Genomic DNA, 25,572 nt, shown 5'->3' with positions numbered 1-25,572 from the left:
GTTTTCACAACACAAATACTGAATTCACTTGCATTTTGTAAACCAAGAATAAAATTCAAAGCCTATCAACCATCTGAATGGACACACACTCTCAGCCAGGGTGATTCCAAAGTTAATCTGAAAAACTAGGTCAGGCCATGGTGGGATGGGGGAGCCAGACATGCCTCATCATACTCTCTTCCCTGTTGGAATTACTGATAGAACAGGCTCCTCAATTCTGATAAGAAACATTGACAATCTGTTTTCGGAAGCCTGCTACCTGGAGGCTTTGTATGCATGACAAAAACACTGGTCTCTACAACCCTTTCTTCTAACACAGACATTCCTTTCTATTGATTCCATGTCTTTAGACAATAACTTAACTCTTTCAATTAATTTCCAATATGAAAAAAAAAAAAAAAACAAAACCTGGCCAGGCACGGTGGCTCACACCTGTAGTCCCAGCATTTTGGGAGGCTGAGGCACGAGGCTCGCGAGGTCAGGAGATGGAGACCATCCTGGCTAACACGGTGAAACCCTGTCTCTACTAAAAATACAAAAAAAAAAATTAGCCAGGCATGGTGGCGGGTGCCTGTAGTCCCAGCTACTCGGGAGGGTGAGGCAGGAGAATGGCATGAACCCGGGAGGTGGAGCTTGCAGTGAGCCCAGATCGCACCACTGCACTCCAGCCTGGGCAAGAGAGCAAGACTTCGTCTCAAAAAACAAAATAACAACAACAAAAAAAACTTTGATTCTACCTATGACCTGGAAGCTCCCACTTCCAGTTGTCCTGCCTTTCCACACCAAACCAATGTACATCTAATGAGTATTGATTGATGTCTTATGTCTCCCTACAATGTCTAAAACTAAGTTGTGGCTCAATCCCCTTGAGCACTTGTTCTCAGGACCTCCTGAGGGCTGCGTCATGGGCCACTGGTCACTCGCATTTGGCTCAGAATACATCTTTTCAAATATTTTACAGAGTTTGACTCTTTTCATTGACAATTTCAGTAATGGGGTATTGATTCTGTTCTTTTTGATCCTCTCACTTTTTCCTTGATATGATTCTGTATCTAAATCAATCGGCTTGAAACTCCATTCCATACTCATAGAACATGATTTTGAACTGAACTGGTGCATCGTTCAGTTGAATGGATGAAATTCATCCTTGGTGGCTACTGTCTCCATATCTACGGTTTAAATTTAGTATGTCATCAGTAAATTAGCTGCTACTATTTAATATTGAAATAAGCTATGAAACTTACTAGTAGGGAAATACAAAGATTTTCAAATAAAAACGTATTTCCAATTGAACAGAAACTATTTTGTGTCTGCATCCATTGTCTTTGCTTTGGCATGGGGGTGTATTTTAATGTATTGGTATAATGTAGAACAATATTTTCTGTTTTATTAGTTTTTAAACTGAGAAACATATAGAACATTTTTAGAATATGGGAAACGAATCAGCTATTTCTAAAAGTATTTTTATTTATCATGATATTACTTAAGTACAAACTGAGCTATGTAGAAATACTTAGGAAATAAACACTAGTGTTTACGTACTGAATATTATTGACATGTTTATGAAATCTCTGTTTACATAGTCAAAGTGTATTCAGTTCTAGTTTTTAAGAAATAATTTCTGAGAGCAGTCTACAGAAATCTGTTTAAAAACACAACAGAAAATAGTTCAATATTGTATAAAATCATTTTTTTCTTTTTTAATAAAAACATTCTGTATTTAATTCCACATTCACTATCCTTAAAGCAAAAATGTGTGCTGTTTATAGTACATTAAAAGTGACAATTATAAGGAAGGAAAACTTTCCATTTTATCAGGGCAGCCCTTCAACTTATGACTCAGAATGCCTTGTCCATCAGCTGAGCCGAGAGCTCTTACAGTCAAAGACACAGGCTGAATAGCCACCGTAAATGTGAAGAGTGAGAAAGAGAGTGATTAAAAAAAGTAAATGTGTGGACAAAAAGCTTTTTGATGTTTTTCTTTAATGTCCCGGAATATTTAAAATAAATCATCATGTCTTCTTAGGGTCATTACTGTTATTTTTAAGTGCTACTGCTAATTCTTCTTAGAAGGCACACATTTTCCAAAAGAAGGTGTCCAGATAATTGTTCCCCAAAGACAAGGTTATCAATGGAAATCTATCAAATACATCTGCTAAAGATAACCACAATGACCAGTCATTGTCAAGCACGGAAAATCCAAATGAACCACTGTGGAAATGGAACTTAGTCTGCACGACTCTTCTATACGTTTTTTCTGTTAAAAGGGCCTGAAATTATTTTTTTCAATTAACTTTGGTATGAATAATGCAAATAATTATCGTGCAGAAAGATGAACGGAACATTCTACAGTAATATATAGTTGTGAGCTGCCTAACGACAGCTCAATGATAGGACTCATATACAATATCGGTCCCAGGAGACGATGGCCTACTGATGTTGTCACCATCATAATGTCATAGTGCCAGTAAGACGCACATGTTTGTGGTGACGCCAGTGTGAACAAACCACCTAAGCAGCCAGTCATACAAATGTTTAGCACATACAATTAGGTTCACTACATATGCTTGATGACAATAATGAACAATTGTTACTGGTTTTTGTATTTACTATACTTTTAATCATTATTTCAGATTGTGCTTCTTCTACTAAAAAAATAATAATGATTTAACTGTAAAACAACCTTAGGCAGATCCTTCAGGAAGGATTCCAGAAGGAGGCATTATTATCCTAGGAGATGAAAGCTCCATACCTGTCCTTCCCCAAAGACCTTCCGGTGGGACAAGACGTGAAGGTGGAAGAGATGACTCTGTGCAGGCCTAGGCTAGTGTGTGTGTCTGTGTCTTAATTTTTAATGAATACAGTTTAAAAGTAAAAATATATAAAGAAATTTTAAATAGAGAAAATCTTACGGAATAACAATGTAAATGTGTTTTCAGTTAAATATTATTACAGAAGAGTCAAATGCTTAAAAATGAAAAAGAAGTTAATGAAGTAAGATTATACTAAGCTTAATTTATGATTAAAAAAGAAAAATGTGTTTTTATACAGTGTACTCTAAGGGTACAGTGTTTATGAAGTCTACAGTCATACACAGTCCTGTCCTAGGCCGTCACATTCACCCCTCACTCACACACGGACTCACCCAGAGCAACTTCCAACCCCACAAGCGCTATTCATGTGAGTGTCCTATATGAGTGTAACTTTTTAAATTTTTAATACTGTTTTATTATTGTACCTTTTCTATGTTTAGAGACACATATACCTACCATTATGTTACAGTTGGCTACAGTATTCAGTACAGACACAAGGTGTACAGGTTTCACTCTAGGAGCACTAGGCTACACCATACATTCTAGGTGCGTAGGAGGCCGCAAATCTTGGGTTTGTGTAAGTGCACTCTGTGATGTTTGCACGGGGACAAAATCGCCTAAGGATGCATTTCTCGGAATGCATCCCAGTTGTTAAGTGTCGCATGACTGCGTGTAACATATCTCAAGATGCTGTTGTTATGGTCAAACCTCACGCTTTATTACCTACAGCATATTTACTAAATTTAAAGAGAACTGGAGCCCTCCAAAATTGTTACCATTGTACCGTGCGATGGTATTTTCCAGCAGTGTAGAAACGTACTGACTTACATATTTTTGAAGGAAAAATATCATTAATGAATACAAGAGTCTCCCCAAGAAGCTTTCTGAAAAGAAATATTTGTAAACACCTATCTCTTCAAACTTCCAACAGCTACTCCCATAAAGCTGAATATGAAAAATATTTATTCCGTTCAATTTCATCAACTTAGGAAAGGTATTTTTAATTGGGAAAATTTAAGGCAGACGTTAGAAGTAGCGGATGTCAAAGAAAAAACTAGACATCAATGGAGAGCATGCCTGTTCTTCTGATGAAATTGCATTTCCCATTGTATATGACATAAAGGATCCTTTTCCAGGTGCAGTTGCAGGCTTTTATTTTACAGCAGGTCCTCAAATAGCACTGTTGCCAGCACCACTATTTCATTATAACACGGATGAGAAAAACAGATTCCTGACCAGGGCCACTCTCTGTTCTTTCCACGTCTGCATGAGGTATGTCCAGTTTCCTCCATATCCCAAAGATGTGCACATTTGCATGTTAGGTTCACTGGCATGTGCCCCGGGTCCCAGTGTGGGTGAGTGTGGTGTCTGTGTGTGTGCGTGTGACGCTGCCATGGGAGGGTGTCCTGTCCAGGGCTGGTGACCACCCGGCACCCTGAGCTGCTGAGACAGCTCCGGCCACCCACAACCCCAAACTGGAATAATTGGATACATTATTTTACTTGTTTTTATTCATCTTTCTTAAGTGAATGTATAGCTCACACCTACGTCAGTGTTTCATATTAGAAGTGTTTTGATCTTTAATATTTAGAATTTTGGTGATGTTTTGTATGACGAGTAATATGACACAGGAACTCCACTTTTCTTTATATCAATTAGCCTGTGGGAAAACTGGTCTCGCCATATGTTGTTTTGCTGAGAGCCACATTTTCCAAGAACCTGCCGAACACATGAAGTGAGCACTTGCTGTGATAGCAATGGCCATCAGCTCCACGAAACAGCCCAGTGGCATTATAGAGGATAAAGAGGATGTCTATTTCTGGGGCATCTTAGACCACCTTGATGGTTTGCTTTTTTCTCTTGTCTACAGATTTTTCTCTTTACCTTAACATCTTGACACTTAATTTTACAAGAATTTGAAAAACACAAATCAGACACAGTCTTTGCAAGGTGCTGTTTTTCAGCTGACAAGGCTTGTAATGGAAAGGAGAATGGCCTTTAGGTTTCTTCTTTTACATTTATCAGCTCTGCTTATCACTGAAAATGTTTTCCCATCAGTATTTATTTTACAGGCGAAGGTGTGAAGATTGAATGAGATAACAGGTCTCCAAATATCTGTTCTTTATGACTCTATCAGATTTTATTGTAAACAGCCGTTAATAGTTCTGAGGGCCTTGAATCATTCCAGGTTGAAATTGAATCTTTTTATCTTTGTACATAAATATTAATATATTATAAAGTAGATCATATATTCTCCTATACATATATACAACAACTAAAATTCACATAGTTCATAAGATTAGTGGGAATAGGAAAAAACATTTTCCAAAATTCAGTTGGACAAAATGTTACTTTAGAAACAACGAATCAATAAATAATGTATAATTTTAGTCACTTTATTTCCACACTTGGCAAAAAGTATAAATAAATATAAGAAGCTTAAAATTAATTTAAGGATTGTGGAAGCAAAATAACTTAGCAAATGGGATAAAATGATTAAATCTACCATTTAAGGTTTAAAGTCAATGATTGGTGACACAAAGTTATATATTTATGATTTAGAGATTGGGGATTTTTATCTTCAACAAATTTTCCTTTTAAAAAGTTTTTGTAAAAATTTTAGTGGGAACAATGGGAACCAATAAATAGAAGTAATTAAGAATAAATTAGAATATTTTCTTCTAGTTACAAACACTAACAAATGCAAAATGGACATAGTATTATAAATCCATCAGCAATTTTATTAAAAAATCAAGAAAGTTGTAAATTGTAAAATATTGATGGAATTATTCATAGGTCTATGGAAAGATTTAAGACGCAGACACAAAAATTGCCAAAATATGATAATTCAGTGTTTGAGAAAAACTAATTCAAAAGCAAGTAAATTCAACCCAATGTCATTTCTGCCAATTTCATTTTAACTAAATGTTTAACCAGTTTGCCTGAAGATTATTCATGTCCCTTTGTGACTCCCACAAGTAATGTATACACATGAAGAATTTAGTAAATACTTATTGAGTTGACATAAACTCTACTTTTAATTTTCTTTATTTATTTCCTGAGCCATTTGCACTCTTTCCCATAGATGCTTCAAGAAAGCAATACTTATTGAGGTGATGGGAATTCTACGCCCAACGCAGACATTTGGTAATGTGAAAGGATTTCTTCAAACAGCTCTGGGCACAGTTCTTTCCTCTCATGGCAGGTTTCCAGCAGACCTCATGAAGCCAAGTTTGTACACCAGGGCTTGAAACGTGAAACATAGGCTGCCATTCTAAATACGCACACGATAATTCCCTCCGTAACACTTAATTTGGCAAGTACATATGGTCACAATGCAGTGACTTAATTGGGCTATCACATCAAACCTTTAACCCAGCTGTTTCAGTGATGAAGTGGATGTCATATTAAATATCTTTCCAAAGGAAAAGTGAAAGCATGATACAATAAAATACAACATCAATATTCATTACTACATGGGACAAGGGTATCGAAAATATGTCTGAAATTCATCAAAGGAACAGCAGCACTTTTAGCAGCATGTGTACCATGAGTGGACTTTCATGAGGGACATTCATTTGGAATCTGGGTCCCTTAGAGTTTCTGCCATTTCTTTACACTTTGCCTCTGTAGTATTCTCCTGGTAGCTTAAGGAAATGTAACTCCAAATTCCTTCATGATACGCACTTGCTATGTAAACCGATATTAAATGTGTTTGCTTTGGACTATTTGCTGCTGAAAGCTCTTCGCCCCACTCTCTCTCCTGGCTTTGGGAAGGATTAGAAAAACCTGGTTATATAATTTTCAGGATCACATTACAAAATCAGATTTTCAGGTCTTGAAACCTGACATTTCTTCTCTTTACTGGCTCTCTGAATGCGGGCCACTCTGTAAAAGGGGAAGGTGCTGAGAAAGCATTTATGACAAAAGCAGTGAGGACCTCCCAGGAGGTGGCAGTCATTGAACGCCTTCTACTTTCAAAAAGTCTCATTCTCCAGGATGAGGAACGACAATCAAAGAGAAGGACCTCACAGAAAGCATTACTATGGGAGGTAATAGGAACTGGCTGAAAAGAGCTCAATGAGGAAGTGAGCTGTAAACATGCTTAAAGGTGGAAAAGGGCAAGATTTGGCCAAATAAGAAAGATAAATTGATGTGGGGGAAGTCGCTGTGGCCAGCATTTATAGAAAAGTATATGGCACGGTGAGTTACAGTCATCAGATCTGGCATCAGATGGATTTGGGTTTCTGCTCCAGAATGATTTTGTAACGTTAGACAAATCACTTAGATCTTAGTTTCCACATTTTAAAAAGGGGAATGAAAAGTAAAGCTTACTCATGGGTTTATTATAGAAAATTGTAAAAAGATATCACAAATAAAACATCAGGGCACTCGGTACAGCTTAAGTGCTCCATACATGTCAGGACTTTTAAATTTATTTTCCCAATTCTAAAACACCACGCAAATATTAGGGAAATAATACAATTTTCAAAGTATACAGAGATTTTAACATATCCCAATTTCAGAAACAATATTTTTAAATGGTATCAGAGTCAAGGCTATTATTAAAACACTAGCATAGTTGTAATGGAAGTAAAGGAGAAGGACATCCTAGTTTTTTATTTAGCAATATTAATTCTACTTCATTATTTCTGCCTTAATAACCGGAAATGCTTGTACAACACACACTATGTGCTAGACACTGTTCCAATTAGTTTATATATATCAAGAGTGTATATCAGTAAGCACTATTATTATGCCCAATTCAAACCAACAAACAAACAAAAACATGCTGCAGGGAGATCAAGTAACTTCCATGACACATAACTGTTAAGAATTGGTGGTAGAGCTTGCATATGATGATGGATTCAGAATCTGTACTTGCAAGCATGACAAAAACTCTTTCATATGAAAATGTGGCTAACATCAAATGAGATGATGACAAAGTATGATTAGATCTACAGGGTTCACAATGGAGCTTTGTTATAATAACAGGGATATATGAATTGCGGAGACTTACAATGTTTTCTTAGGTAGAACTGAGGGCACAACTATAAAGAAGTTTTAAAAACATGTTTCAAGCTCTCAAGGCAAACTCATATAATAGCAGAAACAGGAGAAACTGCAGCAAAGTCAAAAACAAGGTCACTGACTAGTTGGCAAATGGATATAAAACATATAGACTGGATTTTCAAAAGATTTTGAATAGCATGTGAAAGACATTAGAAGCTCCAGACAATTGAGAAAATAAAAATGCGGTTGCAAAATGATTTTGACTATGCAAATGGCTTTTGAGAAGCATCATGCATATTTGCTAGTGTGAATTATGAAATAATCTTATGGTCTTACATTTTGACTTCACTAGTTAATCCTCACATCCTAAATTTTCTTTGTTTCTCTTTTTTTTTCTTTTGAGACGGAGTCTCACTCTGTCGCCCAGGCCAGAGTGCAGTGGCGCGATCTCGGCTCACTGCAAGCTCCGCCTCCCGGGTTCACGCCATTCTCCTGCCTCGGCCTCCGGAGCAGCTGGGACTACAGGCGCCCGCCACCACGCCTGGCTAATTTTTTTTGTATTTTTAGTAGAGATGGGGTTTCATAGTGTTAGCCAGGATGGTCTCCATCTCCTGACCTCGTGATCTGCCCGCCTCGGCCTCCCAAAGTGCTGGGATTACAGGCATGAGCCACCGCGCCCTGCCGGGACTTTGCCATTTTAAACACTGGAAGAATTAATCCATATATAAATTTTCGCAAAACTATGACAAGAATTGTTAAATGCAAATCAAGCTTACTACTAAGAAAGAAGCAACATCTTTTGTGCCTCAACCTACATCCAGCCTTAAAAAGTACTGTAAGGATCAAACCGTTCCAAAAATACTCAACCAAACCCCAGTGAAAGAATGTTCAAGAATATTTATGGGAATACAAAAATATTCAGCACCTGTCAAAGTGAGATTCACAGTGTCTGGCATCCAGTCAAAAAAATACTAAGAATGCAAAAATGTAAGAAGATATCCACAAGAAGAAAACTCAATCAATGAAAAATTAGCCAGAAATAAAACAGAATTTTGAATCAGTGAACACCAACATTAAAACTGTTATTAGAATTGTATGCCCTGTTTTCAATCAGGTGATGATGGAACATGTTATTTTGAGACATGGAAACTGTTAAAAAAAAAAAAACAAAAAAAACCCAGTTTGAACATCTAGAGTTACAACCATCTGAGATTCAAAAATCAATGGATGTTACAAGGTAGAATAGATACAGCAGAAGGTAACATTAATGAACATGTAGATATAGCAAGTATTTAAAATGAAACCTAAAAGAAAAAAGAAAGATTTCCAAAAAAAAAAAAAAAAAAACAAAGCAAAACTAAGAGCACAGAGAATCAACGAACTTTGGGATATCTCCAAGCAGACGTGTGTAATTAAAGTCACTAAAGGCAGGGAACACAAAGAGGGACAGAAAAAAAAAAACAAAAACAAAAAACCGATTACCTAAAAGCTTCAAAATTTACTAAAACAGTGAACTCATAAATACAAAAAGTTCACTAAGTGCAAAATGCAAAGAACATGAAGAGCACCATATCACACATGTCAAAATCAAGTTGCCTAAATACAGCAATGAAGAAAAAATCTTCAAAGCATCTGTAGTAGTGGAGGTAAGGGTAAGGTTCTGTTTACAGAGACAAAGATAAAGGGGCCAGTTGATGCCTCTTCAGAAACAATGAAATCAAGGAGAGATTCAGCAACTTTTAGAAAGCACAGAAATAATGAATAAGCAAAACAACCATCAATCTAAATAAATTTATACGGCAAAAATATTTTGCAAAATCACAGGGTAAAGAAACAGGTTGAGACATGTGAAAACTGAAAGTCCATCACTAGCAGGCCCATACCGGAAGGAATATTAAAATGACTCACTCCAGCTGAAGGAAATAGCATAGTAAGGAACGCCAAGCACCAGGAATGATACCCGTATGGGGAATTATAAAATATATTTTATTTTAAAAATCTGTTAAAAAGATTATTAGCTGTTTAAAGCCAAATAATATATCTTTTAGGTTTCTAACATATGTAGAAGTGACAGAAATGACAGAAATACCACAGAGGCTGAGTAAAAAGAAAGGAGAATATATTGTTGTATCTTTGCTATACCACTTCATAATATGAAGTGGTACAACATATTAAAAAAAAAAAAGAAAAAAAGCAGGCTGGGCATGGTGGCTCATGCCTATAATCCCAGGACTTTGGGAGGCCGAGGTGGGAAGATTATGAGTTCAGGAGTTCAAGACCAGTCTGGCCAACATAGCGAAAACCCGTCTCTACTAAATATGGAAAAAAAAAAAAAAAATTAGCTGGGTGTGGTGACCGGCACCTGCAGTCCCAGCTACTTGGGAGGCTGAGGCAGGAGAATCGCTTGAACCTGGGAGGCAGAGGGTGCACTGAGCGGAAATTTCACCACTGCACTTCCAGCCTGGGTAACACAGTGAGACTCTGTCTAAAAAACAAAACAAAACAATCAAAAAAGCATCAATATAACATCACAGAAGATTATGGTAGAGCACTATAAAGTCTGAAGTCACCACTAAAATGGCAAAGACAAATGTTACAGCTATTAAGCTATCACAGGAGATAAAACGAATCACAAAATGTACCCAGTCCAACAAAAGGAAAACATAAAAAGAAGGAGAAAAAAAAAATGAATGACAAATACAAAGCAAACTGCAAGGTGGTAAAATTAAACACAGCCACACCAATAAACATAGGAAGCGTAAATGACATGAACCTCACAGCTGCAAGGTGGACATCATGTTACTGGATGAAAAATACACCCAGTGTTATGTTGTCTTCAAGAAAAAGTATTTTAAATATAAACAGACAAATAGTTAACAGTAAAATAATGAGAAAAGACAAATAACTTTATGTGTGCTGCTGTCTGGCTGCCTTGAGGGGGAAATCAATGTAGAATAGCCAAACCGGAATTTCAAAAGACCAAATGCATTTTTTAATTCTAAGAGTGGCAGTTCCTGGGTCAAACTATACATTTATTTCAGTATTCTGAATTACAGATTCAATTACCTTAAAATTAGGTTTATTACTAACAGATACTATTGATATCTTGCTGAGCTTCTGTTTCAAATGCTGAAACGCTTTAGATATGGTATTTCAAACCTTACACGTCTCCAAATGAGTCATCATTATTCCAGTTTCACATATAAAGATGATGAGACCCAGAGAGGCTAAGCAACTCCGTTAAAATAACAGAGATAAACCTGCATCTGTATAGACCTATAGTATTTCCATCACACCATACCGTCGCAATTGTGTTAATATAATTGAAATGCTTTTAAATGCAACTGTAATGTTAGAAAGAAATAATTTTGGCATAGTTTAATTTAAAAAAAGCTGAATAATTAGGACACTGGGGTTCCTGACTTTTCTTGCCCATTGCTTGTCTCTGTGATATTATTTGATATTATATTTTCTGGCTCACATGTTCTAATCTTAACAGTAAGAAAGAAGATGAGAGTTGGGGTGGACTCATTCATTCTAAAAGTTGAGGAATCTGCACAATAACTGTTGTTTCAAATACCTATAACTTATTTTCTCATACTTCCTTACTGCAAATTAAAAAATATAAAAATGGCAAAGGAAAAACAGATAAATCATCTCTGAAAATTAATGGAAAATTTAAAAATAAGGCAATGCAATTCTGTTTACTATTTACTTATTAGAACCTTGTCTTAATAAGCTAAAGGCAATCTGAGCCTACTTTATGTCATTCCAAGCTCTAAAATTCTTTACCATAAAAGACACTTAACTGTATCTAACTGGAGGGTCACATCTCGGGGGCCAGCAATCCCTCCAGAGAGAGGAAGGAGAGTCAGGAGGATCAGGACACTTCATTCCATCTCTGACTCTACCATGGCAGAGCTCGGTCACTGGAAGGATAATTAAATTCAGGCCTCATCTTCTTCTCTTGCGCAATGACAAGAGACATAGCGCACCCTGGACGTGTAACACCCCGGGCGTGTACTACCCTGGCCACCTACCACCCTGGCCACCTACAATCCTGGCTGCATACAACCCTGGATGCATAGCACCGTGGACACGTACCACCCTGCGTGCGTACCACCCTAGGCATGTACCACCCTGGGCTTGTAAAACCCTGGGCATGTACCACCCTGGCCACATAGCACCCTAGGCGTGTAGCACCCTGAGGGTGTACCACCCTGGATGTGCACCATGTTGGATGAGTAGGACCCCGGGCACGTACCATGCTGGGGAATGCACCACCCTGGACTTAGCAGCCCTCAGGCCCAGACTGACTTCTGCCACGAAAAGTTAAATTTAAAAAAAATGTCCCCATGGCATCTGAGAGTAATTATATTCAACATCTTGTTCACGGAGGTGTTTCTACTTCCTGTATTATAATTACAATGTTATGCCTGAACCTTCCAGGTTTACAAAGCTGATTCACAGGAAAGCCTTGCACCCGAGGTATGGTGTGGAGGCCACAGACGGGGCACAGGGAGACATTGAGCAAGGCCGTCACCACCTGTGCCCTCCTATCTGCAGCTGCCACGCAGTGGTGGGCTGGGGCACCGGGTGGTGGGGTGCTCGTCTCTGAGGAACCCATAGTGTGGGTGACAGTTGTCCCATTAATGAGCTTAGGAGCAGAAGTGAGACAAAGCCTCTCATTTCTCCTCACATATACTAAAGGAATTCTGTCCTTGTAGGATTACGCAGGTAAAAGGAACATCAGTTGCATATGATATGAGAAGATGAATGCTTTCAAGCACGCTGTCATTTAAAATAGTGCCGCATTACCGATCATCAATGACAAGTGGCCACAGCAGTAGAAATGACTGCTGAGAACGTCGGAAGGGCCACTGGTGCTGGGGTCAGAACAATGTGCCGAGCTGGGGGAAGACCAGATCCGGGGTCATCATGGGACCCCGTGGGCAGCAGATGCTGTTACAGCAAAGACAGAGGATGTGCAATGCTTTAGAATGAAAGGAACTCAAGAATATTCCTGCTATTAGCTGCAACATAGAAAAGGGGAAATTAGCTTGAGAAGGTGGATTGTAGTAGAAATAATTTTAAGCAGAGAACCTAACAGTCAAAGCAGTAACCATAAGATTCAAAGACTAAAATAAAACGTGTGAATACAAGCGAACTATGAAACACAAAGACTAAATTACATACATTAAAGCTATTTACAGACCTTGTGAGACATGGCTTCTCAGCATCTTCATCATCCCCTTTTTCTTTCAGACTCTGGGTACTGATTTTTTTTTTTAATTATGATTTTTATGTCTATGCTCGTGAACACACACAGGTATTATATATTTTCTGGAAAAAGTACATCTAAGTCATTCAAATCAAAGTATATTAGATTCCTGTAAAGTGGATATAATTCAAAATAATGGTTCTACAATTGTATTCAAATATAAAATTTAGGATTTTTGCAGATTAGATTTTAAAATCAGTTCTTCCAATTTATATATATATTATACAACATATAATATAATGTATTGTATATGTGATATACATCTGATATATACGTATTATAGATCATATAAATTTATATACACATGAAATTTATATGTGTGTGTATGTGTGCATGTGTGTAGAAAATAATAAAAGCAGTTTAACAATATAAAGGTCGTATGGCATTATCTTTTATTTCTAATTAATCAATTCTTGGCTGTTTCTCAGTCTAACTTGAGTTATTTCTCTTCTTTGTCCTGCAAGTTAGCTTCTCAAAATAGTCTCAACTTTATGATTATAAACAGTTTAATTTACCAAGCACTGGTACATTACAAATCCATGATTTTCATATTAATTCAAACCGAAATGTACTTTCTGTTATTGAATTCACATAAATAGCTCAAGCTTCATGAAAAGAGTCTTTTGCAAAGGATAAAGCATGTTTTGTGGTTGCTGTTGCCTTACATGTCATGTCTTCAACTCTGTACATAGTGTAACTGTGTACTTCCAGGTGTTTTTCTTTAATTTCTGAGGACCTACTATTGATTGTTGAGTCTTGGTAATTCCATTACAAAGAACAAGTGTGCAGATAGGAAATACACTCTGAAGGTTTATTTCCATTTGACTTTAAAAGGATGTAAATAGTATTTAAATGACCTAATAATTTAAAGTTTTTGTTTCCCCCGTAACACACACACATATTGTAATTAATGTTCAGCCTGGGGAGCAAGTAAACTAACAATTACTGAACTCTAAGCACTAGGCACTTCATGTGTTATTTCCCTGAATTCTTGCAGGAGCCCCACAGAGAATGTGACAATGAGGCCATCTAAAAACGGGCAGACAGAGGCTCACGGCCAAGACGGAAAATGCGTCCTAACTCCACCTTTGTCTCAGATCTCATGCTCTTTTCTTTCCAGAACCCCCCGTGATGCATTACTTAGCCCTATAGGGTTGTCACATAGTAGGAACAGCTGGAGTCCAACTGAATACAGAATTAAATGTGGTCTTTAAAAATGGTCTGTATGGCATTGAAGCTCAACTGGAAGCTGTGGCTGAAGCCAGAGAAGCCTGCGACTGTGTACCGGTGATCTTGACCTATCTGACCTGTGTTGGGCCAGATGCTTTGCAGTAACTCATCTATATTTCAGTCTGACTCTAGTATTCATCAAGTCATCTAAGTGGTAGGCATGTGTATTTTGGAGTGGGAGGGAAGGAGGCAGGATACAGACATAAAGTGGAATGTTCTGAACACAAAATGATCTTCTACCCAAAGCCCTTGGGAATGGTCCTGTTCATGGAAAAGGAACAATTTTGGAAGCTCAGGAAATATTGTGGAAAAAATAAATTGAAATTGAAATGCCATTTTTCCCAGGGAATTCTTAAGAATCATTATAGTGAAGCAGAAGGGGGTGGAGCCAAGATGGCGGAATAAGAGCAGCTCCAGTCTACAGCTCCCAGCATGAGTGACGCAGAAGACGGGTGATTTCTGCATTTCCATCTGAGGTACCGGGTTCATCTCACTAGGGAGTGCCAACGACTGGGTGCAGGAGAGTCAGTGCAGTGCACTGTGCACGAGCCAAAGCAGGGCAAGGCATTGCCTCACTCGGGAAGCGCAAGGGGTCAGGGAGTTCCCTTTCCTAGTTAAAGAAAGGGGTCACAGAAGGCACCTGGAAAATCGGGTCACTCGCCCCCTAATACTGTGCTTTTCCAACGGGCTTGGAAAATGGCACACCAGCAGATTGTGTCTGGCACCTGGCTCAGAGGATCCTATGCCCACGGAGTCTCGGTGATTGCTAGCACATCAGCCTGAGCTCAAACTGCAAGGCGGCAGCGAGGCTGGGGGAGGGGCGCCCCACCTTTGCCCAGGCTTGCTTAGGTAAACAAAGCAGCCAGGAGGCTCGAACTGGGTGGAGCCCACCACAGCTCAAGGAGGCATGCCTGCCTCTGTAGGCTCCACCTCTGGGGGCAGGGTACAGACAAAAAGACAGCAGGAACCTCTGCAGACTTAAACGTCCCTGTCTGACAGCTTTGAAGAGAGTAGTGGTTCTCCCAGCACGCAGCTGCAGATCTGAGAACGGGCAGACTGCCTCCTAAAGTGGGTCCCTGACCCCCGAGCAGCCTAACTGGGAGGCATCCCCAAGTAGGGACAGACTGACATCTCACTCAGCCAGGTACTCCTCTGAGACAAAACTTCCAGAGGAACTATCAGATAGGTGAATTTGTGGTCTCACGAAAATCTGCTGTTCTGCAGCCACCACTGCTGACACCCAGCAAAACAGGGTCTGGAGTGCACCTCTAGTAAACTCCAACAAACCTGCAGCTGAGGGTCCTGTCTGGTAGAAGGAAAACTAACAAAAAAAAAGGACATCCACACCAAAAACCCATCTGTACATCACCATCATCAAAGACCAAAAGTAGAAAAACCTACAAAGATGGGGAGAAAACAGAGCAGAAAAACTGGAAACTCTAAAAAGCAGAGCACCTCTCCTCTTCCAAAGGAACGCAGTTCCTCACCAGCAATGGAACAAAGCTGGATGGAGAATGACTTTGACGAGTTAAGAGAAGAAGGCTTCAGATGATCAAACTACTCCAAGCTACGGGAGGAAATTCAAACCAACAGCAAAGAAGTTAAAAACTTTGAAAAAAAAAAAAATAGATGAATGTATAACTAAGATAACCAATGCAGAGAAGGGCTTAAAGGAGCTGATGGAGCTGAAAGCCAAGTTTCAAGAACTACACGAAGATTGAAGAAGGCTCGGTAGCCGATGCGATCAACTGGAAGAAAGGGTATCAATGATGGAAGATGAAATGAATGAAATGAAATGAGAAGGGAAGTTTAGAGAAAAAAGAATAAGAAGAAATGAACAAAGCCTCCAAGAAATTTGGGACTATGTGAAAAGACCAAACCTACATCTGATTGGTGTACCTGAAAATGACGGGGAGAATGGAACCAACTTAGAAAACACTCTGCAAGATATTATTCAGGAGAACTTCCCCAATCTAGGAAGGCAGGCCAACATTCAGATTCAGGAAATACAGAGAACGCCACAAAGATACTCCTCAAGAAGAGCAACTCCAAGGCACATAATTGTCAGATTCACCAAAGTTGAAATGAAGGAAAAAATGTTAAGGGCAGCAAGAGAGAAAGGTCGGGTTACTCACAAAGGGAAGCCCATCAGACTAACAGCTGATCTCTCGGCAGAAACTCTACAAGCCAGAAGAGAGTGGGGGCTGATATTCAACATTCTTAAAGAAAAGAATTTTCAACCCAGAATTTCATATCCAGCCAAACTAAGCTTCATAAGTGAAGGAGGAATAAAATCCTATAGAGACAAGCAAATGCTGAGAGATTTTGTCACCACAAGGCCTGCCCTAAAAGAGCTCCTGAAGGAAGCACTAAACATGGAGAGGAACAACTGGTACCAGCTACTGCAAAAACATGCCAAATTGTAAAGACCATCGAGGCTAGGAAGAAACTGCATCAACTAATGAGCAAAATAACCAACTAACATCAAAATGACAGGATCAAATTCATACATAACAATATTAACTTTAAATGTAAATGGGCTAAATGCTCCAATTAAAAGACCCAGACTGGCAAACTGGATAAGGAGTCAAGACCCATCAGTGTGCTGTATTCAGGAAATCCATCGCATATGCAGAGACACATAGAGGTTCAAAATACAGGGATGGAGGAAGATCTACCAACCAAATGGAAAACAAAAGAAGTCAGGGGTTACAATCCTAGTCTCTGATAAAATAGACTTTAAACCAACAAAAATCAAAAGAGACAAAGAAGGCCATTACATAATGGTAAAGGGATCAATTCAACAAGAAGAGCTAACTATCCTAAATATATATACATCCAACACAGGAGCACCCAGATTCATAAAGCAAGTCCTGCATGACCTACAAAGCGACTTAAACTCCAACACAATAATAATGGGAGATTTTAACACCCCACTGTCAACATTAGACAGATCAAAGAGACAGAAAGTTAATAAGGATACCCAGGAATTGAACTCAACTCTGAACCAAGTGGACCTAATAGACATCAACAGAACTCTCCACCCCAAATCAACAGAATACATATTTTTTTCAGGGCCACACCACACCTATTCCAAAATTGACCACATAGTTGGAAGTAAAGCTATCCTCAGCAAATGTAAAAGAACAGAAATTATAACAAACTGTCTCTCAGACCACAGTGCAATCAAACTAGAACTCAGGATTAAGAAACTCGCTCAAAACTGCTCAACTACATGGAAACTGAACAACTGCTCCTGAATGACTATTGGGTACATAACAAAAGGAAGGCAGAAATAAAGATGTTCTTCGAAACCAATGAGGGAAAAGACACAACATACCAGAATCTCTGGGACATATTCAAAGCAGTGTGTAGAGGGAAATTTATAGCACTAAACGCCCACAAGAGAAAGCAGAAAAGATCCAAAACTGACACTCTAACATCACAATTAAAAGAACTAGAGAAGCAAGAGCAAACACATTCAAAAGCTAGCAGAAGGCAAGAAATAACTAAAATCAGAGAAGAACTGAAGGAAATAGAGACACAAAAAAACCCTTCAAAATATTAATGAATCCAGGAGCTGGTTTTTTGAAAAGATCAACAAAATTGATAGACTGCTAGCAAGACTAATAAAGAAGAAAAGAGAGAAGAATCAAATAGATGCAATAAAAAATGATAAAGGAGATATCACCACCGATCCCAAAGAAATACAATCTACCATCAGAGAATACTACAAACAACTCTAAGCAAATAAACTAGAAAATCTAGAAGAAATGGATAAATTCCTCGACCAATACATCTTCCCAAGACTAAAACAAGAAGAAGCTGAATCTCTGAATAGACCAATAACAGGCTCTGAAATTGTGGCAATAATCAATAGCTTACCAACCAAAAAGAGTCCAGGACCTGATGGATTCACAGCCGAATTCTACCAGAGGTACAAGGAGGAACTGGTACCATTGCTTCTGAAACTATTCCAATCGATAGAAAAAGAGAGAATCCTCTCTAACACATTTTATGAGGCCAGCATCATCCTGATACCAAAGTCTGGCAGAGACACAACCAAAAAAGAGAATTTCAGACCAATATCATTGATGAACATTGATGCAAAAATCTTCAATAAAATACTGGCAAACCAAATCCAGCAGCACATCAAAAAGCTTATCCACCATAATCAAGTGGGCTTCATCCCTGGGATGCAAGGCTGGTTCAACATACACAAATCAATAAATGTAATCCAGCATATAAACAGAACCAAAGACAAAAACCACATGATTATCTCAATAGATGCAGAAAAGGCCTTTGACAAAATTCAACAACACTTCATGCTAAAAACTCTCAATAAATTAGGTACTGATAGGACCTATCTCAAAATAATAAGAGCTATCTATGACATACCCACAGCTAATATCATACTGAATGGGCAAAAACTGGAAGCATTCCCTTTGAAAACTGGCACAAGACAGGGATGCCCTCTCTCACCACTCCCATTCAACATAGTGCTGGAAGTTCTGGCCAGGGCAATCAGGCAGGAGAAGGAAATAAAGGGTATTCCATTAGGAAAAGAGGAAGTCAAATTGTCCCTGTTTGCAGATGATATGATTGTATATCTAGAAAACCCCATTGTCTCAGCCCAAAATCTCCTTAAGCTGATAAGCAACTTCAGCAGTCTCAGGATACAAAATCAATGTACAAAAATCACAAGCATTCTTGTATACCAATCACAGACAAACAGAGAGCCAAATCATGAGTGAACTCCCATTCACAATTGCTTCAAAGAGAATAAAATACCTAGGAATCCAACTTACAAGGGATGTGAAGGACTTCTTCATAGAGAACTACAAACCACTGCTCAATGAAATAAAAGAGGATACAAACAAATGGAAGAATGTTCCATGCTCATGGGTTGGAAGAATCAATATCATGAAAATGGCCATACTGCCCAAGGTAATTTATAGATTCAATGCCATCCCCATCAAGCTACCAATGACTTTCTTCACAGAATTGGAAAAAACTACTTTAAAGTTCATATGGAACCAAAAAAGAGCCCGCATCGCCAAGTCAATCCTAAGCCAAAAGAACAAAGCTGGAGGCATCACGCTACCTGACTTCAAACTATACTACAAGGCTACAGTAACCAAAACAGCATGGTACTGGTACCACAACAGAGACATAGATCAATGGATCAGAACAGAGCCCTCAGAAATAATGCCACATATCTACAACTATCTGATCTTTGACAAACCTGACAAAAACAAGCAACGGGAAAAGGATTCCCTATTTAATAAATGGTGCTGGGAAAACTGGCTAGCCATATGTAGAAAGCTGAAACTGGATCCCTTCCTTACACCTTATACAAAAATTAATTCAGGATGGATTAAAGACTTACATGTTAGACCTAAAACCATAAAAACCCTAGAAGAAAACCTAGGCAATACCATTCAGGACATAGGTATGGGCAAGGACTTCATCTCTAAAACACCAAAAGCAATGGCAACAAAAGCCAAAATTGACAAATGGGATCTAATTAAACTAAAGAGCTTCTGCACAGCAAAAGAAACTACCATCAGAGTGAACAGGCAACCTACACAATGGGAGAAAATTTTTGCAACCTACTCATCTGACAAAGGCCTAATATCCAGAATCTACAATGAACTCAAACAAATTTACAAGAAAAAAACAAGCAACCCCATAAACAAGTGGGCGAAGAACATGAGCAGACACTTCTCAAGAGAAGACATTTATGCAGCCAAAAAACACATGAAAAAATGCTCATCATCACTGGCCATCAGAGAAATGCAAATCAAAACCACAATGAGATACCATCTCACACCAGTTAGAATGGCCATCATTAAAAAGTCAGGAAACAACAGGTGCTGGAGAGGATGTGGAGAAATAGGAACACTTTTACACTGGGACTGTAAACTAGTTCAACCATTGTGGACGTCGGTTTTGCGATTCCTCAGGGATCTAGAACTAGAAATACCATTTGACCCAGCCATCCCATTACTGGGTATATACCCAAAGGACTATAAATCATGCTGCTATAAAGACACATACACACGTATGTTCAATGCGGCACTATTCACAATAGCAAAGACTTGGAACCAACCCAAATGTCCAACAACGATAGACTGGATTAAGAAAATGTGGCACATATACACCATGGAATACTATGCAGCCATAAAAAATGATGAGCTCATGTTCTTTGTAGGGACATGGATGAAACTGGAAACCATCATTCTCAGTAAACTATCACAAGGACAAAAAACCAAACACTGCATGTTCTCACTCATAGGTGGGAATTGAACAATGAGAACACATGGACACAGGAAGGGGAACATCACACTCCGGGGACTGTTGTGGGGTGGGGGGAGGGGGAAGGCACAGCATTAGGACATACACCTAATGCTAAATGACGAGTTAATAGGTACAGCACACCAACATGGCACATGGATACATATGTAACAAACCTGCACATTGTGCACATGTACCCTAAAACTTAAAGTATAATAATAATAATGATAAAAAGAAAAGAAAAAAGAATCATTATAGCTAACTCAGATTAGTAGTAGCATGAACATAGGGAAGACAACGTTGTGATATGTCATTCATTCATTCATTCAACAAATATTTATAGAATGCAAATTAGGTTGAATATTTATTGAATGCATATTATGGGTGGAATATTTTTCCAGGCACTAGAAATGCAATATCGCCCTCAATGAGTATGTTTGGGGCGTGAAGAGAGAAGAAAGATAATTAAAAAAAAATAAAATTTGTAATAAGTCAGCTGATTTTAAATGGTATGGAGAAAAATAAATCAAGAGAAAATGATATTTTTTGATAGGAATAGGTAGGGAATGCAATTTTACACTAGGTAGTCAGGAAACACCTCAATAAGTGGCATTGAAAAAAAAATGAGGTAGAGAATCAGATCTAATAATAATACTTACATCACTGAGCCTTTAGTTTGATTTTATGTAGTATTATAAAAATTAGGATTGTTTTCCCAAAAATATAATATCATATTGAGTCCTTAGGACTTGTTCTTTTCATCCTGAGAGCTTTATCTCTTTGTATGAGAGATCAAACTGTTTTGCCCACTAAAATGACATATAGCATTCATTCTTTTCCAAATATTTTGCACATTCCTAATTGATAAGTATTTCAGGGTAGACCCAGACTGATTTCTGAACATACTTGACTAAGGTGAAAACAATGTATGCCGTCAGACGAAAACAATGTATGCCGTCAGACTTTGTTTTGGTTCTTTTTGCTGTGTGGATGTTTTGTATCAAATAACCTACAGCTCTTTCTTATTAGTCACTGAGATTAGAATGCAAAGTGGTACACATTTTCACACTAATTATGAACATAAGATTGAGCTGGTTACACAAAGAGGGGAGTCTTTCATTTATTCAATAACTTATTTTAATTACACTCTTAATAACAACAGCTAACACGGTGCTTCCTAGGGGAAGCACTGCATACATATTTCAGTTTATGAACATGAACTCTCCTGTTTTCCCAACAAGATTCTGCAGTAGCTACTGTTATCCCCATTTTAAAGATGAACACACCAAGGCAGAAAAGTGAAGGAAGGTCCTTCAGGTTATAAACCAAGTAAAGGGGAGAAGCAGAATTTGACCTGAGGCTGTGTGGCTGCAGAGTTTGCATACACAGAGCACACACCAAACAGGTAATTCTTAGATAATTTCTGGCTGTCAATCTGACTTCCAACCACAGACAGGAGTGTGATTGGATCAATGTGCTTCCTTCCAGACACATGTGTGTGCATTTATTAATACATACATGCATATCTATAGAACTACATAAAATGCATAGCTGTGTATGTGTGTGTTACATGAATGTTATTACACAGCATATGTAGTTACAAGCTTTATTCAGTCAACAACACACTGTAGAAGCCTGTGTTCAGTACAGATAGCTCAAGCTCATTTGTACGGCCGCTACATACAAAAACAGTCTCCCAATTTTTTCCAATTTCAAATGCTGCAAATATTTCTACTATAACTCCATCCTATAAACATGTGTGAATTTCTCTAAGGTTGATACGAAGAGGAGATGTTAATGATCATCTTTCAAGACTCACCACCCATCTCAACAACTCTCAAAACGGTCCCTTTTTTGTGAGGAATTAATTGGCTCCATTGTTTTCTATCCTGCTCTCTCTCTATTCTTTTCTTTTTATGGCTATTCTTTCTTAGTCCTCTATTGAACTTTAATTGTAACATCAAAAACCATCTTAGGTGTTGCCTATTTCTCTATCTACTCTGATACTACAGATGGACTTCTCAACATTGGCATCACTGGTGTTTTGTATGAAATAATTATTTGCTGTGGAGATTGTCTGGCTCTAGGGCATTTTGCAACACCTCTGCCCTCTATCCACCAGATGCCAAAGCACTCCAAGCTCCTTGAGTTCTAACAATCAAAAATCTCTGCAGACATTGGCAAATGTCATCTGGGAAGAAAAATTACCCCCAGCTCCAAAAACTACTGACTATGAAACGTCACCCAGTCCGTGGCATTCAAATACCATGCATATTGGAACCCCCTTTTTGAATAAGATTTGAATATACACTTTGGTCTCTAGTGCCAACCTCTTACCTGACTTCTAGATTTTTATACCCAACTACTACCTGTTCTGTCTTTCTTATTTAAGGTTTAGTATTTCATTGGTCTGTAAGTTACATAAAATAGCATTATATTTACTAATCAACAAGCATAGTTATAGGTATTTTTGTGAATTCTTAATAAATTTTTAAATTTAGAATGTTTTTAAAATTTGTTTTAAGGTTTAAAAATAGTAGAGAATCTCCATAAATGGCCACAGCCAGTTTTCCTTACTATTAGCTTCTTAGCTCTGTATGGAAATTTCATACGATCAGTGGACCAATACTGGTATGTTCTTCTTCCCTAAAGTCTGATTCAATTATCTTAGGTTTCACCTAATGTTTGCTTTCTGTTTCAAGAATCCATTCTGGATACCACACTGCGTTTATGTGCCATTCCTCTTTAGGTGTCTCCTGGCTGGGGCAGCTTCTCAGACCTCCTTTGTTTTAAAGGCCTTGATGGTTTTCAGCAGTGCTGGCCAGATATTCTGTGGAATGTCCCTCCCGTGGAATTTGTCTGGTGTTTTCTCACAGTGCACTAGGTTATGGGCTGTTGGGAAGATCACAGAGGTAAAGAACCCTTCTCTTCGCAGCATGCCAGGGACATGCACCATCAGTGTGACTTACACTCTGGATGTTGACCTGATCACTTGGTTGGGGTCGTGTTTGTCCGTTTGTCCACTATAAAGTTACATATTTTTCCTTCCTCGCAGCCTATACTCTTTGGAAACGAGGAACTATGAGCAGCACAACTTAAGGAATAAGAAATGAGGCTAGAAATACACACAGCACCCAGTAATTAATCGAGAGCAGAGATTCTACAAACTTTTTTAATTTTTAATTTTTTAAAATTTTTGTATTTTTTGCATATATACACACTTATGGGGTACATATTTTGATACAGGCATACAATGCATTTTAACTGCATCAGGGCAAATGGGGTATCCATCATCCTGGAGGGGTAAATCTTCAAGCATTTATTCTTCATGTTACAAACAATCCAATCATACTATTTTAATTATTTTAAAATGTAAAATTAAATTATTGCTTACAAGAGTCATCCTGTGGTGCTATCAAATACTAGATCTTATTCGTTCTGTTTTTTTATACCCATTACCCATCCCCACTTTCCTCCCACCACCAACCTCAAAAACTATTTAGTGAATAAATGAATTAAGCCATTAAAGTATAAATGCCCTAAGTGACCATGGGTATAAAATTCAGCTCCTGAAAAGCTGAACTTACCATCTTTATCCCGAGTGCCAATGTTTAACATTTTAGAGAAGATTTTGGATCTGAAAGGGCATTTCTAATACTCCCAGATTAAATATAAGCCTACCTTTACGTGAGTCTTGAATTGACCTATATTCCCGTACATGATAAGGACTCATTTGTTTGGAGAAAGGCCGCAGATGGAGGAGCAGCGACATGCCCTACTTTTAAGGAGGAAGGAGCCAGAAAACCCACTCCAACGTGATGCCTGAAATCCTCTCTGGCTTTGTTTTGAAGCTCACTGCCCTGAGTTACATCATCTTTATTGAAAGGGAGAACCAGGAAAAAAAGAAAAGAAAAGAAAAGAAAAAAGACCAGGAGTAGAAAGGAGAAATGGCAGCACAATCCCTGCTGGGAATCTCTGCTGAGAGCACAGCCTCCCAGGGACTAAGCCTGTGGGAACAATGCCAAGCTTCCTGGATTTCTTCAACAGTTTTACAAAGCCTGCACAAAAGCACAAAAGCTCATCTAAGTTTTGAAGACTCAAAAAAAAAAAAAAAAAAAAAAAAGCTATGTCCAAGTAAAGCCAGACTGGGCAGCTTCTTTTAATGTTGTCATGATCCCGGAGGGCTGATCCAACCCAGTAGCATAATGTAGTTAAATCAGACCACAAGGCTGAAAACGCTTTGGCAGAATTCAAAGCACCCTACACATATAAATTGAATGCACCATTGTTGTTATTCTGTATTTCCATGACCTAGCACAAAATGCAATTTCGAATGAGCAGAGAAAAGCAACTCCAACAATCAAGCAAACCGCTGTCAATGTCCTCAGAAGTGCTAAGTGCACAGCGGCCCTTGCAGGTTTCTGTGGAGCTCTAGAAAAGTCCGCTACAATGGTGAGCAGGATAAATTTTCTGTACTGGTCAAGGCCAATTTACTTTCCAAATCTCAACAGAGAAGGCAAGCAGGGATTAAAGAAAGGCAAAGAAACACCGCTGCTAGTTTTGGTGGAGCTCCAACTGTCCCAGGCGTGATGGACACCATACAATACTGACACCTTTCTTTCTTTGTTTTGAGACCGAGTTTTACTCTTGTTGCCCAGGCTGGAGTGCAACGGTGTGATCTCGGATCACTGCAACCTCTGTCTCCCTCTGTCATACACAGGTTCAAGGGATTATCCTGCCTCAGCTTCCCAAGTAGCTGGGACTAAATACCCAGCTAATTTCTGTATTTTTAAAAATAGAGACAGGGTTTCACCATGTTGGTCAGGCTGGTCTCAAACTCCTGACCTTAAGTGATCCACCCACCTTGGCCTCCCAAAGTGCTGGGGTTACAGGCATGAGCCACTGTGCCCAGCCAGTACTGCAGGGTTTCTGAGAGGG

The 25,572-nt window shown here is 38.5% G+C and overlaps 1 protein-coding gene across 2 annotated transcripts in view; it reads right to left on the bottom strand.

Moving 5' to 3' along the window:
- CSMD1 (CUB and Sushi multiple domains 1) overlaps positions 1-25,572 on the bottom strand; it is a 2,032,824-nt gene that overhangs the window by 1,077,581 nt on the left and 929,671 nt on the right. The gene's annotated exons all lie outside the window — the stretch shown is intronic.

Source organism: Symphalangus syndactylus, chromosome 1 (genome assembly GCF_028878055.3).
Source record: "Symphalangus syndactylus isolate Jambi chromosome 1, NHGRI_mSymSyn1-v2.1_pri, whole genome shotgun sequence".
In the NCBI taxonomy this organism is placed as follows: domain Eukaryota; kingdom Metazoa; phylum Chordata; class Mammalia; order Primates; family Hylobatidae; genus Symphalangus; species Symphalangus syndactylus.
This window is presented reverse-complemented; position numbering and strand designations above follow the sequence as displayed.